This window comes from Balaenoptera ricei, chromosome 9 (assembly GCF_028023285.1).
Source record: "Balaenoptera ricei isolate mBalRic1 chromosome 9, mBalRic1.hap2, whole genome shotgun sequence".
NCBI lineage: Eukaryota > Metazoa > Chordata > Mammalia > Artiodactyla > Balaenopteridae > Balaenoptera > Balaenoptera ricei.
Window position 1 is genome coordinate 34404284 of NC_082647.1, and position 15767 is coordinate 34420050.

The following is a 15767-nucleotide window of genomic DNA, read 5'->3' on the forward strand; positions in this document are numbered from 1 at the left end:
AGAGGGATTATAATTTGGTGCTGTTTGTAAAGGTGATAACACTGATAGAATCCAGTCATTGCTGGTAGGTAACTAAACTGGCAAGTTAATTTTCTGTACTTTAAACTGTGAAAGACAAGTCTAATCAATACCTATTTTACTTTGATATGTGTGGCTTGCTGATAATTATAGATTCATCTTGCATGATCACTGGATATCAGGATATTAGAGTAGTTGAGCTATGATTTGCTGTAATTTGGGTAAAATATATTTAAAACTCAATCTATTAATGTCTTATTTTAATCAAGATGTAGAAATCACTGTTTTATTTCATGATAACCAAAGGAATTTCTTCTTCCAGTTTAACATTCCTGGGTATTTACTAAATTGGAACATGATTTAACATTTTATTGCATCTTTTATGTTATTTTATGAGTAAATGTTAATTTCTGTTTACATTTTAGCAATATATATTTTATTGGCTTTTAAAGGTAATAAAATATGTGTACTATTCGTAGCAGAAATAACACCAGATAGTATTTTAGTATATGTTATTTTTCCAGCATTAAAAGTTATTCTGTTTTTTTTATGGAGATTTGAATCTGAAAAATTTGTGTAGGAGATGTCAAATATCCCAAAGCAATAACTTTTTATTATAATAGTTTTCAATTAGTTTATTAGTAATAGTTTTCAACTGTAATAATTAGCAGGGTTGTAGTAGGGACTGGAAGATTATATATATATTTGTTTATATATATATGTATATAAAAACACATATATTTTATATATATTTGTTTATATGAATTATAATCCCATGCTTTCAGTATCATCTTCAAATGTTTCATTGGGAATACACATTTTGAGAAGAAAATAAACCTGAGGTAATCTTTAATTCATTTTGGGTAGCTTTTTAGTAACTTATTTACTAGAAACTTCATTTAAAGTTAAGAGAATTTAAAATAACCTTCACAATTCTTCCTTGTTCAGAGACTGTGTCAACAAAGCAAAGTGAAACAGAATATAGAGTTCATTATCAAGATTATTCAGACAATTCTGCTTCACTTCTATTTTAGATGAATCTGAGCGTAGCTTTACACTTTCAAGTAACTTTTGAATTAATACTAAATCTTTTACTTTTTTTGGTGGAAGCTACCTTAAATAGGCCAAACTTTGTAATCTCCATTTTGAGAATAAAAACTCTTCTTAGCTATAAAACAAATGGAATAGAGATAATTTTCATGTTGTCTATTTCTTTGGTTTATCATTATTTTTAAAAAAATTTCTATTTCATTACAAAGCAGTAGAATAGTTCAATGTATGAGTAATTTTATTGAACTGGAAGTCGGAGCTGATGTCAAAAATGAAACAAACTGAAAAAAGTTCCTTAAAAATCAGCTTAATTTTAATGACTGTGGCACAAGTGTTTATTATAAGTTTTAGATAGCCAAAATAATTATGAGGTATTTAAATCAGATGGAAATGTCTAGCATTAGTGACATTTTCAGAAATTGTGGTAATTAACACAGTGAAAGTGGAAAATAATTTTGAAAATAGTGGTTTGAATAGTTAGAAAGGAGAAATAAGGAAAGGAGAAACTGAAAGAAATAAAATATTCTTACATGATAGTTTCAAATAAACTGGTGAAATATGATTCAAAGGAATAATGATGGATACTGATAAAGTAATAAACATACAAGTGGATGTATAATCATCAATTCTTTATTAATCAATTATAAATAAAATTCAATTTTATTTTTGTACAAATCAATGTACAAAATGAAATTCACTAGACGTACCAGATTCTTCATGGAGGAAAATTTAATTAACTCCTTATAGTAAAAAATATTGGATTAAGCAATGGAGTGATAGCAGATCCAGAGAAGCGATGTTTACAAATAGCAGATTGCAAATTTTATACTATTTGGCAAAAAACCCGAAAACAAATGTATAGTGCAAAATATAGTTCTTGCTCAGGTTTTACTGATTATATTTACTAAGATTAGGAAGAAGAGTCAGTGAGGCATAGAGCAGAGGATGTATGAGGAAAACAGTAAGAATCGCAAGTGTTTTCAAAAACATAACCTATGAAGGGAGAGCTTAACAGTAGTCTTATAGAAAAATGAGTATCAATAAACTAACATACAAAAATATCCCTTATTTTCTAGAGTTGTGAATTACCAGCCTGTTCAGGAATCTGTAGGTCAGGGTATAAGTGTTTGGAGATACACCAAAATTGGTCAGACATTATTTTGCTTGTGAGAACTTAGTTGATGATAATTTTGTGATTCCATTAAATTGTAGCTATTGGAGCATGGATGTCTTGGTCAATTACTCATCAGCAAAAAAGAATGGTATGGGAATGTATTACAGGTAGTTTATGTTAAACATTAGGAAAATTGGGGGAATCTGTATTATTGAAAAGTGAGATAGTAAGATAGGTTGTGGAATTTCCTCAGGTGACAGTTTTAAGAACAGATTGGTTAAGGACAGAAAACCTTAGGTTCTAATTTTGTAATTGTTCTCAGAATACAGCAGGAGGTTGAGCCTAATGATCTTAAAGCCCATTCGGTTGCTGTTTTACTTTTTATCACTTCACATTTGAAAGAACATGTGAAATTCAAAAATAGAACTAAAAAAGGCAATTGAAGGGAATGAGGCTAGGAAAGAGATTGAGGTTTAATACGAATTCCCATATCCCCTTACGTTTATTTCCAAGAGTTACCATGGAAGAGTATTTCCAAATCATTTCTTGCCTTTCCTGAAACACTCCTCCTCGGCCTGTGTACTGGAACAGATTGTGATTCACTTTCTAGCTTCTTCCACTGGGCCAGAGAATCCTTCTATCCCTCCCTTTGTTCCTTTCTTTATTCCTTCTATTGTGAACATGTTTCCAATACAAAAGTTCATATGCACATGAACAATTAAGTTCTGAAAGATATTTAGCTTCCTTGGGTGTATTTCCATCCAGAAAAGCATTTGAGCCAGGGTTATCTGTTCAATCAGACATTTCACTGTATCCCTTTTTTTCCTCCATTGGTGAAAACTCATTCTATCAGACATCTTTCCACACCCCCCAAAAATCTAGACCAGTACCTATTTGCCTTGAAAATCTCTCTATAGACAGGTAATGCTGTCAGTTAGTGTCTGCAGGGAATTCCTCAGCAGCTAGGATGTTTACATTCTCTGCTCCCTTTGATCCTGTGCAAATTCAAATAGATTTGAACCTACTGAACTATTGACGTCCGTAACAGAAGTTTTGTCAGTAGCATTTTTACCATCAGACTCTAAGGTTTGGTAAACTTTTAGGCTTCTCTTTAATTAGTCTTAGGCTAAGAGGCATCTCTCAAATGTTTCTCTCCATTTAGTCAATCACTTTTCCTCTTCTATAGATTATGATTGTCCTACACATATGTAAGGCACTTTTCACATGATGGATGATTTGCTCTTTCCATCAGAGCAGAGATGTGAAAAGCATGGCACATTCAGGGGTCTTTGATTATAGCTTGGAATCATTGTGGGGAATAACATAAAGAAGAGCTGGAGAGTTAAGGTGGGGGCAGACCATAAGAGCTATGCTTTTAAGGGTTGTACAGATTTAACAAGAGTAGCTTGTTCTGATTGTGTTTTAGCAGGATATCTCTGGCCATTTGGAACACAGATTGGTGGGATGAAAGACCAGAGTCATAAGTTTTAGATTTTGTTTGTAGAGTGCTCCTGTATCTGCTTTAATACAGCAAGGACAATTATGTGTCTCTGGATAATACTTTGCAAAGTGGTTGTACCTCTGGCAACAACAGAAGGCAAGTTCTTTACTAAAAATATTGTAGAATCTACTTCATAAGAAAATCAAGGTGGTGGACTGTGTCATTTTCCACTGTAAAAATAACCACTTAAGCTGAACATGGATTAGCTCCCAAACCAGTGGGCCAAGGAAATATTTGCAAGTGATTCAGTGATTTCTTTGTGGTTGCTTTGTTTAGTGCTGATAGAACACACTGTAAAATAGGAAGTCAGAAGTTCAGCATTTTTAGCTTGCTACTAACTTGCCATGTGACTTTAAATAAGTCTGTGTGTGTGTATGTGCGAGTGTTAGCTGAATATTTTATGTTGAATTAATACCTAGTGTGGAGAGTGAATGAAGGGCTGGGGCTGGGCCTGAGTGTGAAGGAAGAGGGGTCTGGTTGTGTTAAAGTCTCCTATGCTTGAAGAGTAGTTCTGAATTTGCTCCTAGGATATCAAATTTAGATTGGTCATGGGAGCTCTAAGATTGGAAATAAAGGTCACAACCCAAAGGGAGGACTTCTCTGCTTCTCCCTATGGGATCCCTGATCTCCCATTTCTGACAGCTTTCTAGAGCATAGAACATAACCAGGGGCTACTGTCTCATATATTCTCTCCTAAGAAAATAGCCTTGGAGGACTCTGCCTTAGGACAGAGCTCTCAGAGCAAAATGAAGTAGAGGATGAAGCAACTCTTTGCATAATTTGCCTTTTCTTCATAGGTCACATCTACTTTTCCATATTTTCTAAAAATACATTGCCAGTTCATTCTCATTTCTATCTGTTTCAATAGGAAACACTGGTGTACTAAGTAGTATCTAAATTCATTTAGATTCAGCCCCACTGAACACACCCAGTGAAATATGTAACGCAACCTTTAACCAGTTGCTTAAGATGTGTTTGTCTAAAGACAAAACAAGCAGCAACAATGACAAAATAGCAAGCAAAAATATCCTATAATATGCTAGGAGAAGGAAAGAATTTATAAAATAAATGCATAAGCTGAAATATTAAGTCCTCTATTGAGGGATAAAAGAGAGACAGTGAATGTTAATTACTTCTGCTTGAGTAGCAGTCATCTTAGAAGGAGTTTTAACCAGTATCAAAATCAGATATCGTACATGAAATAGTCTTTTCTCTTCCACAGTTGATAATAGTTAACATCCATTGGGCTCTCATCATGTACTAAAGACTTCATCACCTCATTTGAGCCTGACATGCCCTTGAGGCAAGTCCGCTATTGCCATTGTTGAGAAAAGTGAGGCTTTTGAAGGATAGGTAACTTTTCCAAGGTGACCAGTGGGTAAGTGATGGAGCAGTGACCTGGATCTAGGTCTGTAAGGGTCTTAGACCTAAGTAAACTCTGTAGTCTTTTCTGGGGAACTTTTAAACTTAAACTGTATCTTTGTTGTTCTACTTTATTCATTTTGAACAAGATCCCATCTTTATAGCAGAGAAGGGGAAACAGTTCAAGGGAGAAGGGTTGGGGGAAATCAAAAATCACAGCTCTGCTAAAAGTGGTTCCTAGGCTTATACATGGATAACGAGGTCTTTGACTACATTAAATTTGCAAAAATGGCAGTTGCAGAGGTAACAAGGGACCAGAATAGATGGCTCTATTTCATAAAAGAAAGGGGCAAAGTGAAGAGACTCATTAATGTTGAAGCAGTAGATGGATAACCAGTGACAAATATCAAGCAGATTTGCTTCAGTTTGGTCAGAGAAAGGTCATTGATTATTTTTGGTTAAACTGGTTCACAGAGGCCAGGTCTCCACTAAAAAAGGGAATTAATTGCTTCCATTTCCCACTAATTGCCTCAACATTTCCCTTTGCTTTGTCATTGGAGATTTGGTTAGAGAGGCAAAAAGTCAAAAGTCAGAGTTTGATGGAATCTACATAAAAAGGGAATCTGAGGAGACCAAATTATGGCATTTGGTGTAATAACGATAATGATATTTAGCATTTTTCCCTGGGAGTGCTGTGGATTTTTAGAGACCTTTTCAATCTTTAATCAGACCATAGGGCACATTTAAGAGAGTTCACTGCTTTTATTTCCATCTAGAGGATAAGGCATCACAGAGATATGAACTGACCTAGGGCAAATCTCCTGAGATGTTAATCCTCTATGTTGTATTACACCCTCTATGTTGAGTTTTAGCTGGAAGGCTGGGCACTTCCCAGAGGTATCATTCATTCATACTCCTTCAGAGTCTAGACTTTTTGCACATTACTTTCTGAGATTACTACCTCTATCAATGGCAGAAAAATCACCCAAGAAATTGGCATGATATAGTTTTGATGTCACAAGGATTGCTTAGTTTTCAGGCTATTAATTGATTCTTGAGCCATCTTCAATTAATGAGATATTCTACCTGTATTTTCTTAATTAACCAGTCTTTGAAATCCTTTATAGCTCTAAATCCTTTGGAATCTGTGAGTTTTGTCGTCCAGACATTTTGTACTTTTTTGGAACCCAAAGTGGCAGTGTAGAGAGTGGGAAGAACATGGGATCTGGATATGCCAGGTCAGTGTTCAATATTCCTGGTTCCTCTGATTTACTAGTAATACCTTTGGAGGCCCAATAGACAAATGTTGCTCTTTAGGAAGTCCCAAACCTGCAATTTCAGCTACTCTTCTTTGCTGGAAGAACCAGAAATATGTTATTATTAATTAGATATTTATTACATTATAGGTTCTTAGAAACATGGTGTATTAGAATGAGCATAGGTTTTAAAACAAGGCGCTTAGGTTTCAAAACCAGCTCTGTCATAACCAGCTGTTTGATCCCAGACAGGTCATGTAATTTGATTGAAACTCATGTGTAAACTCATTTCTTCATGTGTAAACCTGGTATACCTCATTGGGTTTCATGATTTTTTTTTTTTTTTTTAAAGACATTTTGGAAAGGAGTATTTTTTTTTTTTTTTTTTTTTTATGGCTGTGTTGGGTCTTCGCTTCTGTGCGAGGGCTTTCTCCAGCTGCGGCAAGCGGGGGCCACTCTTCATCGCGGTGCGCGGGCCTCTCACCATTGCGGCCTCTCCTGCTGTGGAGCACAGGCTCCAGACGCGCAGGCTCAGTAATTGTGGCCCACGGGCCTAGCCATTCTACGGCACATGGGATCCTCCCAGACCAGGGCTCGAACCCGCGTCCCCTGCACCAGCAGGCAGACTCTCAACCACTGCGCCACGAGGGAAGCCCCCATGATTATTAAGTAAGAAAGTAAAGGTAAAGCACCCAGCTCAATGTCCACATATACTTATTAGCCATGTACCTATTAACATCGTTATTAGAAATGATAAAGATATTAAATGGTAAAACTATTAATTGGGGCATGACTTAAAACATAAAACCCTAGTAAAAAAGAAGTCTAGTACTTTATAAAAATCCTTCCTTTGAATAAGATACTCTCACAGTTATGGTGAACTTGAGCTGGACCATCTTCTGGTCAGATGCCTCTCTACAGCAAGTCCTCCTTACCTTCCCCAACTGAAAGTGCTTTACTCACATTAAGTCATGTAGTAATCAGAACAATTCTGGAAATTAAGTAGTATTATTGCACCCAGTGAACAGGTAAGAGTGTTTACATATGGGGAGGGAAATATCTGGCCCAAAGTCATACAACTTGTCCATGAGGAACCCAGCTTTGAAGCCAGGTGGGCTGATTCCAAACCCTGTAATCCTAACTGCTCCTCTAACACTGCTTTGGAAACATCAGACTGCAGTTCAAGGTTGTCATTTGTGCAAGCTGAGAAATTAAATAGCCCTCACCCTCATTTTTAAATTAAGGGGATTCTTAAAGCTTATCTTTTGTCTGACAGAAATGGCTCTTCGCACCAAGAATCAAAAACCATTGTTAACAGTGATATCTATGTCACCAAACACTTCCTTGGATTCTTTCTAAGTGTTTTTATTTAATTTCAAAAGGTACAACCAGCCCTTGTCAGAACACATCTCAGTCCTCTAACCAAGAAATGTTAGGAGCTGGGCATATGGTTTCTTCCTGCTCCCATGGTGCTTTTCCCTTGTCTGCCCCTGCCCTTGCCTCCCTCTGGAGCTCTCAGCAGGCCCCATGAGCCTTTTCTCCCCAGTGCTGAAGCTGAGGTCCAGCTCTGAGGGGAGCCCTAATTGTCAAACTAGTTGCTCATAACTTTTTTGACTTGTTTCTCTTAAACAATGTAACTTAATAAAACTCTTTCAAATATGTAAACAGGGCACACCTACTAACACAGGAAGAGCTAAGACCGTGTACACATGGGAAAGCTAGTTTGACTGTTCTGATTAACTTGACTGCTCAAGTCAGTCAAAAAGTAATCACCAGTTAAGCAAACCATTTTGACAGATTTTTGGCCCACTGTGACTGCTTATTTGACTGGCTTGCCTGTCAGCTTGAAGTGGTCAGATTGACTGGAGACAGTCTAACTGGAAAATTTAACTTTGGAGTACGTGTATACCAGAATCTACTTTAAATAACTTTATTTGAAATCTGTACATATTTTCCTGGGACCAGTGAGAGAAGTTTGAAAGTGACACATTGCAGCATTTGACTTTCTAGAGTGAGATAGATGTCTTGCCACTTGCTAGCGCTGGCAATATATTTATAGGCTACAAAACAATCACATTTCCCCCCATGCACATATAGAGTTCAATAAAATTGAAACTCTACCTTAACTTGGCCAGGTCCTAATGTAAGGCATTACATTCTCTTACTCTTCTGAAGGGTTTGTGATAGACGTATGACAGCGAATGACTTCTCAGATATCAAGTTACCAATTCAGTCATTAGTGACTTGGGGTAAGACAAGGTTGACCTTGCCACTAAGAGTAGTCCTTCTAAGAAGAATTTATGAGAGAAAGAAAAACAAAACAAAACCTTTGATGAGAGGCAAAAGAATCTGGTTGACATTATTATTTGAGCTGCTTTTTCAAAGCAAGCCCCTTTATATCTATCTATCTATCTATCATCTATCTGTCTATCTATCTATCTATCTATCATCTGTCTATCTATCTACCTATCTATCTATCCTTATGTTCCTTTAGGAAGTTTATTTTGAAATGAGCTCCAGCTTTGGGCAAGACATAAACAACACTATAAGGATGGAAATAATGATTTATTCTCACATTATAGTGTTGGATTTTATGGGGAGAACATAATGAGGTTATTGTCTGCTGTAAGCACATTTTTATAAGGTCTGGTTTACGCTGGTTGAACATCCTAATACATTTATGTTGAGATTTTGAAATATCCTGTTACTGTTTGAAAGATGTTCATGTGCTGCTCTTCAACACTCCTAAAATTCTAACTTTTCCCATGGAAATGTTTTGTAAATGTTCAGGACTTAGATGCTATCTCATGTACTTCTATTAAAGTTCAGTGGTAAGGCTAGATAGAAGTTAAAGCCAGAGTGTTAGTAATGACTAAAATAATGATACTTTTCTTAAAATAGCTTGCTTAATAGTCATATTTTCTCTTGTGTTAGAGTCACTTGATGTATAATTCTATTTTTTAAATTTTGTGATTAATAGAGGGAAAGGAAGCTTACTTTAACTTTGCTTTCAAAGTTTATGCTTTCTAGTCATTTTACGATTAAGTGGTTTTAGCAGTAAAGCCCTTTGACCTGAGTAAAAGAGAGAAATAAATTAAATCTCACAGTTTGAAGAATGCTATAGAGAGTCCACTGGGGTATATATTTAAATTGTATATGTTCTCTACATTATAGAATCATTGTTAATAATGTTTCAGTGATCATCTTGATGCTTCAAACCTTTTACACATCTAGGACTATTTCCTTAAGCTATGCAAATGTACAAATTTACTTCCCCAGCAGCAACTCACATGGATGCCTATTGCATTGTTCCTTCCTCAGCCCTAGGTATTATCATTTAAAAATATTTGTTAATTTGAAAGGAAAACATCTTCATTTTAATAATCAATTCTGATGAGGAACAAAGACTCAGTAGTGAGACCAGTGAGGCTTTGAACTCAGGCTTTTCTTCAGAGCTCCTCAACCTATCCTTTATCTCCACTTTCTCATGAAAGTGCAGAGAAAGGCTGCTCACCTCACGGCTTGCTGAGAGGATTATATGAGACATGGTGGGTAGCACTCCGTGCTCTGTGCCTGACACAAAGCAAACTTTCTATACTTATCAGCAATGTATGCCATTATTATCATTATGATTATTAACATACTTTTTCACTTTCAAGAGAACACCAGCATAGACATGAGCAGACTTCGATTGATTTTAACTCTGCGTGCTGCTTTATTAACATGCTTAACATGAGCCTTAATTAGCTTATCAAAAAAATGGGTCAAATAAGGGATCATAATCATAAGGGATCAAATGAAAAATGAAGTTGAATAGGTAGGTGGGGGACAACCTATCCATAGGCCATGATAAGGAAACTGAACTTTATTCTAGATGAAATGGGAAGCAACTGAAAGATTTTTAATCAGGAGAGAGGTTAATCCATTTTATGATTTTAAAAGTCCATTCTGAATGGTGTATGAAGAATGGTTGAAGAGAGCAAAGGAGGGGGCTGGGAGATGAGTAATAAGGGATTCACAGTAAGGGATGATGGTGGCTTGTACTAGAGCTCTGGTAGTTGGAGATAGAGATGACTATTTGAGGTCCATTTGTGAGTTCGAATGGATGGGGTGGATTATATATGAGGGTAAAGGAAAATAAAGGACAAAAGGAAGACTGCGCTGTTTCTGAGTTGAGAAATTGGATGAATAATTATGCCATTAACTGATTTGGAGAAGAATGAAGAGAAACAGGCTTTGGGGAGGATTATCACGAGTGGTTGGACATGCAAATTTTAAATTTTGAGATATTTGTGAGATATCTATCTATTTATCTAATATACATAAACCTCGGCTTCCCAGGGAGAAACTTTGGGATTATGTTTTGTTAGTGTGTAACTGGTATTTATAACTGAGGGAATAGACGATATCATCCACATACATGAGAAAGAGGAGAAGGTGTCTAGTGCTGAGTCCTGTGTCATCTCCAATTCACTTCTCAAGTTACTGCATTCCCGTTTCCATTTCATAGAGAGTTCTGGAAGAGAATTGCAAATTTGGGTATCATTAGCATATTGGTGGTATTTAAAGCCAGGGGAACAGATGAGACCCTCTTTGGGGAGAGTGTGGAGAGAGAGGAGAAGTGCCTAGTGCTGAGCCCCAAGGTCTCCTCATTTACAATTTGCAATGTCCCTCCTGTCCCTACAGGCTGACTTCTATTCTCACTATGTCCCTGAGATCATTCTCCTGAGGGTCACCAGTGACCCAGTTATTTCCCAATCTGCCAGCAATATCTCCTGCTCTTTCTATTCCCTCATCCTTGTGCTATTTGACTCTGTTAACCACTTTTTCCTTGAAATTCTATCCTACTTTGGCTTTTTTATATCATTCTGTCCTAATTTTCATTATACTTTCTTGAGATTTCTTTAGTCTTTCCTGCCCATTACATGTTGCTATTCCTCAGAGTTCTTTACCTGGATTCTGTCTTTTTACTTCTAATTCTTTGTCCTGTGTGATTTTAACTAAAACCCCGATTCAGTGATTTGTTCTAAGCTGGCCACCATATCTGTTTCTCTAAATCCACGCATCCAGCTGTTTACTAGGCATCCCCATTGGATGTTTCACAGCCACTCTGATTTCATTATGTCCAATACTGAAGTTATCATCTTTCCTTCTAATCTTTTGCCTCCACTTTTATTCTTTATTTTGATAAATGCCATCTTCTCCACCACTTCATCATATGTGAATCTTCCCCTTCACCACATGTATAAATCAATCAGAAATCCTGTATGTATTTTACAATTTTTATCCTCTATATTATGGGTAATATTTAACCTATCTTTTTAATATCAAATACTATTGCCTTAGCTTGGGCCCTCTATTCTTCTCTCCTGGAATATTACTAAAAACTCCTAATTGTTCTCTTTGTGCCCTGGTCTTTCAATAATTCAGTTTCCATATTGTTGCCTAAGGGATATTTCTGAAATACTAATTGATCATATTACTATCCCGCTAAAAGTCTTATATGGCACATCAGGGCTATAAGCACAAACCTTATGGTTGTATATATTCCTCTTTATGAGCTGGCTTCTGCCTAGTTTTTTATTTTCATTTGTTCTCACCTACACTTTATTCAGATCATACAGAGGAAGAAAGAAGGGAAGAAAGGAAGGGAGGAAGGGGGTAAGAAAGAAATAACATTTTGTCTTTATAACTTCTGCTTTTGGAGCATTTTAATAACATTGAGAGCTTAATTAAAGACATTAGATTTGGGGAACTGAACTCCGTAAGATTTTCCTCAAATGACTTCAGCTATGATGAGGAAATCCCATAGCACCAGAATTTCCAGGCAGGGTGTTTCCTAGAAGCCATCATCAAGATTCTCAATGCTACAAGAATGAGGAACTCAGAATTTAAACGGAGTACCTATTAGTTTCCTATTGCTGCTGTAACAAAATTACCACAAACTTAGTGATTTAAAACAATACACATTTATTATCTTACAATTCTAGAGGATAGACATCTGAAATCATTTAAACAGAGCTAAAATCAAAGTGTCACCAGGGTTTAGTTTGTTTCTGGAGGTTCTAAGGGAAAATCTGTTTCCTTGCCTTTTCTAGCTTCTAGAGGCTGCCCACATTCTTTGGCTTAATTCTCATCACTGTGTCATCTGCTTCCATAGTCATATCTCTCTCCTTTGTCTAATTCTGACACTCCTGTCTCTCTTTTATAAGGACCCTCCCTTGAGATTACATTGGACCCATCCAGATAATCCAGGATAATTTCCCCATCTCAAGATCCTTAATTTAATCACACCTACAGAGTTCCTTTTATAGTGTAAGGTCAGATATCCACATGTTCTGGGGATTAAGATGTGGACATCTTTGGTGAAGGAGGCATTATTTGACCTACCACAGAATAATTGAAAATAAATGGAAAAAGTTTAAAAAGGCTAAAACAAATATGTTCAAATATATTTTTGTTTTCAATGAAAAAGTTTTATTTTACTTAGTTTGTCTGCTCAGATTAGTGTGGAAAATAGAATCCTGTATCCTCATATATGAAGTTTCAGTAAAAATATTTTCCATATATTCCAAAGCTATAATATTAACTAGCACTCTGATTTTTCTTTATTTCTCAAAAGTAATCGACACAAAAGAAAGCTCTTACAAAGAACTTCTTTATTATTTCAATTCTTACCAACTTTTTATATGCAGTTATTCATTTCTTAAATTTATCCCCGAGAGCAGGAAGTTTAAAGATACTGAATAGAATAGCCATGATATTTATTTAGAATAAGCCAAGCTAAAATTAGTATTATCTTCTGCTGTTTCCACCTGCTGCCTTCCCATCCACCCTTGTGAAAAGGAGTAAAAGGTTTTTGGGAAAGGTAACAGTAAAATGATATAAGGGAAATAAAATTTCTCCTGGGTAAGGAGGCTAATACTCTTCAGAATAGTGTATATTTAATACATAGATCTAGAGACTAAAGTGGAAAAAGCATCTTAAAGAAAGGAAACACTTATCTAGGGTTCATATTTTCTGATGGTAGATTTCAATTATAGCATTACCCAACTTGTATGGAAAACCCAGATCTTGCACCATAAGGTGGTTACAAGATAGATGAAGTGAAACACAAAATAAGACAAAATCAAAAGTGAATCAAGCCAAACCCAACTAATAATGGGGAAGCAACTCCAAAGGTTTTTCCACTGGAGAGTAGAGTCAACTGATTCATATTTGTATGCAGATGTGGGACATATTTTTTTCTGTTTGCAGGGGCTGGAGTTTTACTATCCTTGTGTGCTGATAATAAATAACTTGCAATTGAAAGAATGCCCTCCTTGTACTCAAAAGACAAGAGGTCAAATTCACTTTTCTGCCTGTGTGATTGTAAGTGAGTCTGATAACCTGTTTGAGCTTCAGTTTTTTCATCTATAAAATGAGGATAAAAGTCTTTACTTAAATCGTTGGAGTGTTTGATTCAACTTGTGACTGTGGCTACTATTATCTTGCATTCTGGGGCTTTCAACTAGTCCCTGAGGTCCTGTGATCAATCTTCTCAACAAACTGATGTTTCACGGCTATATACTTTCCATAACCATAAAAAAATTAAAACAGAAGTATATTTTTTTGATTCTAAAGGAACATTATTCTTCAGGGATAAGTGGAAAGTAAAACTACAACTTTGTAACTGAAGGCCTTTCGTACATGAGGGCACAATTACTTGAGCAGTTTGATTTATGTAAATAATGTAGTAACAGGTGCCTTTAAAACATAGAGAACCAAAAATAATTATATGTACTAGTTAGGTAAAACAAAGACAAGATAAATTTTACTTTTTTTTTTCTCCAGAAATACTAGTAATATCTGCGAAAATTGAGTGATAAGATGTACTTATGAAACAAAGCCATTTTCTGCCGTTTGCCAATCAAAATGAATAATTTTAAAGTCTCATTTTCAATTAGGTTATTTTAATATTTAACTACCTAAAATTCCCCAATCATATTTTTTAGAAAATGGTTACACTAGAATACTGCAGTTCTAATGATGACATTTTATTATGATAAAAATGACTTCATTAATTGATGACCATATATCAACTCATAAAATAGATAAGGGATATAAAAAGTTTTCAAGCCTAAGATAATATAAACCAATTTGAATTGTTAGATTTTCTTTTTTTAGGAATAAACATTTATGATCCTTTTATTCTTACAAAATACATAAATTTATTTGTTATAAATTCACCTGCATTAAGTGGCCTATGAATTTCTTTTATAAGGTCTGCATAAGTCGGCAATATATTGATGTTATCCCAAATCTTACCATTAAGATATACTAAAAATTAAAAATGTAATGTATTTGCAGCATAATGATACAAGAGATGACAAGTATTATAGGGAAGTTTGGATTTTTGTCACAGATATTCCTATTTATGGCTTTGGATCTATTTTAGAACATGTAAAAATTTTTTTTAAAAACACATTGATGACTTTCCAAGATATTTGAAATATGACCTTTTGAAGAAGTCATTCTTGTTTCTCCTTTATTCTCCACATCCTTGAAAGAACATTCACAACTTCATAATGAAAATGATATCAAAAAGTCACTATATGGAGGATGAAAAATAGTACATTTAAGCATTACATGAGAGCTTTGTTTTAAGTTGAAAGTAACTGTGAAGTATAAAGCATCATTTAAACACAATTGTTGATTTCTGAAGCAAAATGTCTTTTGTTTTATAAAAGTCTTATTAATAAATATTAATGTTTAAGTCTTAATGCCATTAGATAAGTATTTTTTAAAGAAGTTAAGACTTTTTACTGAATCTAGCTTAAATAATTAACTTGTATATTTCTACATTTACAGGAAACAATTTAATTGTATGAGAAGCTTCTAAAAAGAATATAAGCTGTAGTATTAACTTACTTAAATACAGCCATAAGCACTAAACATAAATATGTCTAATAATATCAAAATATAATGTTACAACTGGACAATTCTTTCTTATTAAAGGAAGAATACATCTTTCATTCATTCAATTGGTTTGTTGAATTGGAAAGGACATTTCCTCATCTCATTATTTCTCCAAGAGAGAATATGCTCAATTTTAATTTTAATTTTAATTTTTGATACACTATAATCTCTGAAAACAAAATGCAGTTAAATATTGTACTGAAGTTTTAGAAAATAATTGTGGAGACCCAATTGAGTATTTATGTATGATATTGTAAGATTAAATAAGATAATATATGCAAAGTATATAGCATACTCCTTTCTGTAGGCTGTTCACTCAACAAACAAGAAAAGGTACAAAATCTATTATTTAAAAACCTAGGGCTAGATGTGTTTCAAAATTATCAATACTTTAAATTTTGAAAGGTAATATGGTACATATTCCTTGATACCCTGCAGAGTCCAAGACAGCATCCCATAATCAAACGCATTAATATACCTGCAGCAGTACATATGAATATCTACTGTA

The 15767-nt window shown here is 34.9% G+C and overlaps 1 protein-coding gene across 5 annotated transcripts in view; it reads left to right on the forward strand.

The window, feature by feature from the left end:
• The window catches only part of TFEC (transcription factor EC), a 650324-nt gene that overhangs the window by 575662 nt on the left and 58895 nt on the right, over positions 1 to 15767 (forward strand). Inside the window, exon 1 of one of the 5 annotated variants that reach the window (XM_059933560.1) lies at positions 56 to 64. The exons of the other annotated variants lie outside the window; for them this stretch is intronic. The gene's annotated coding sequence lies outside the window, so the exon portion shown is untranslated. Of the gene's footprint in view, positions 1 to 55; positions 65 to 15767 lie in introns of those variants that run through there. 5 annotated transcript variants of the gene reach the window in all.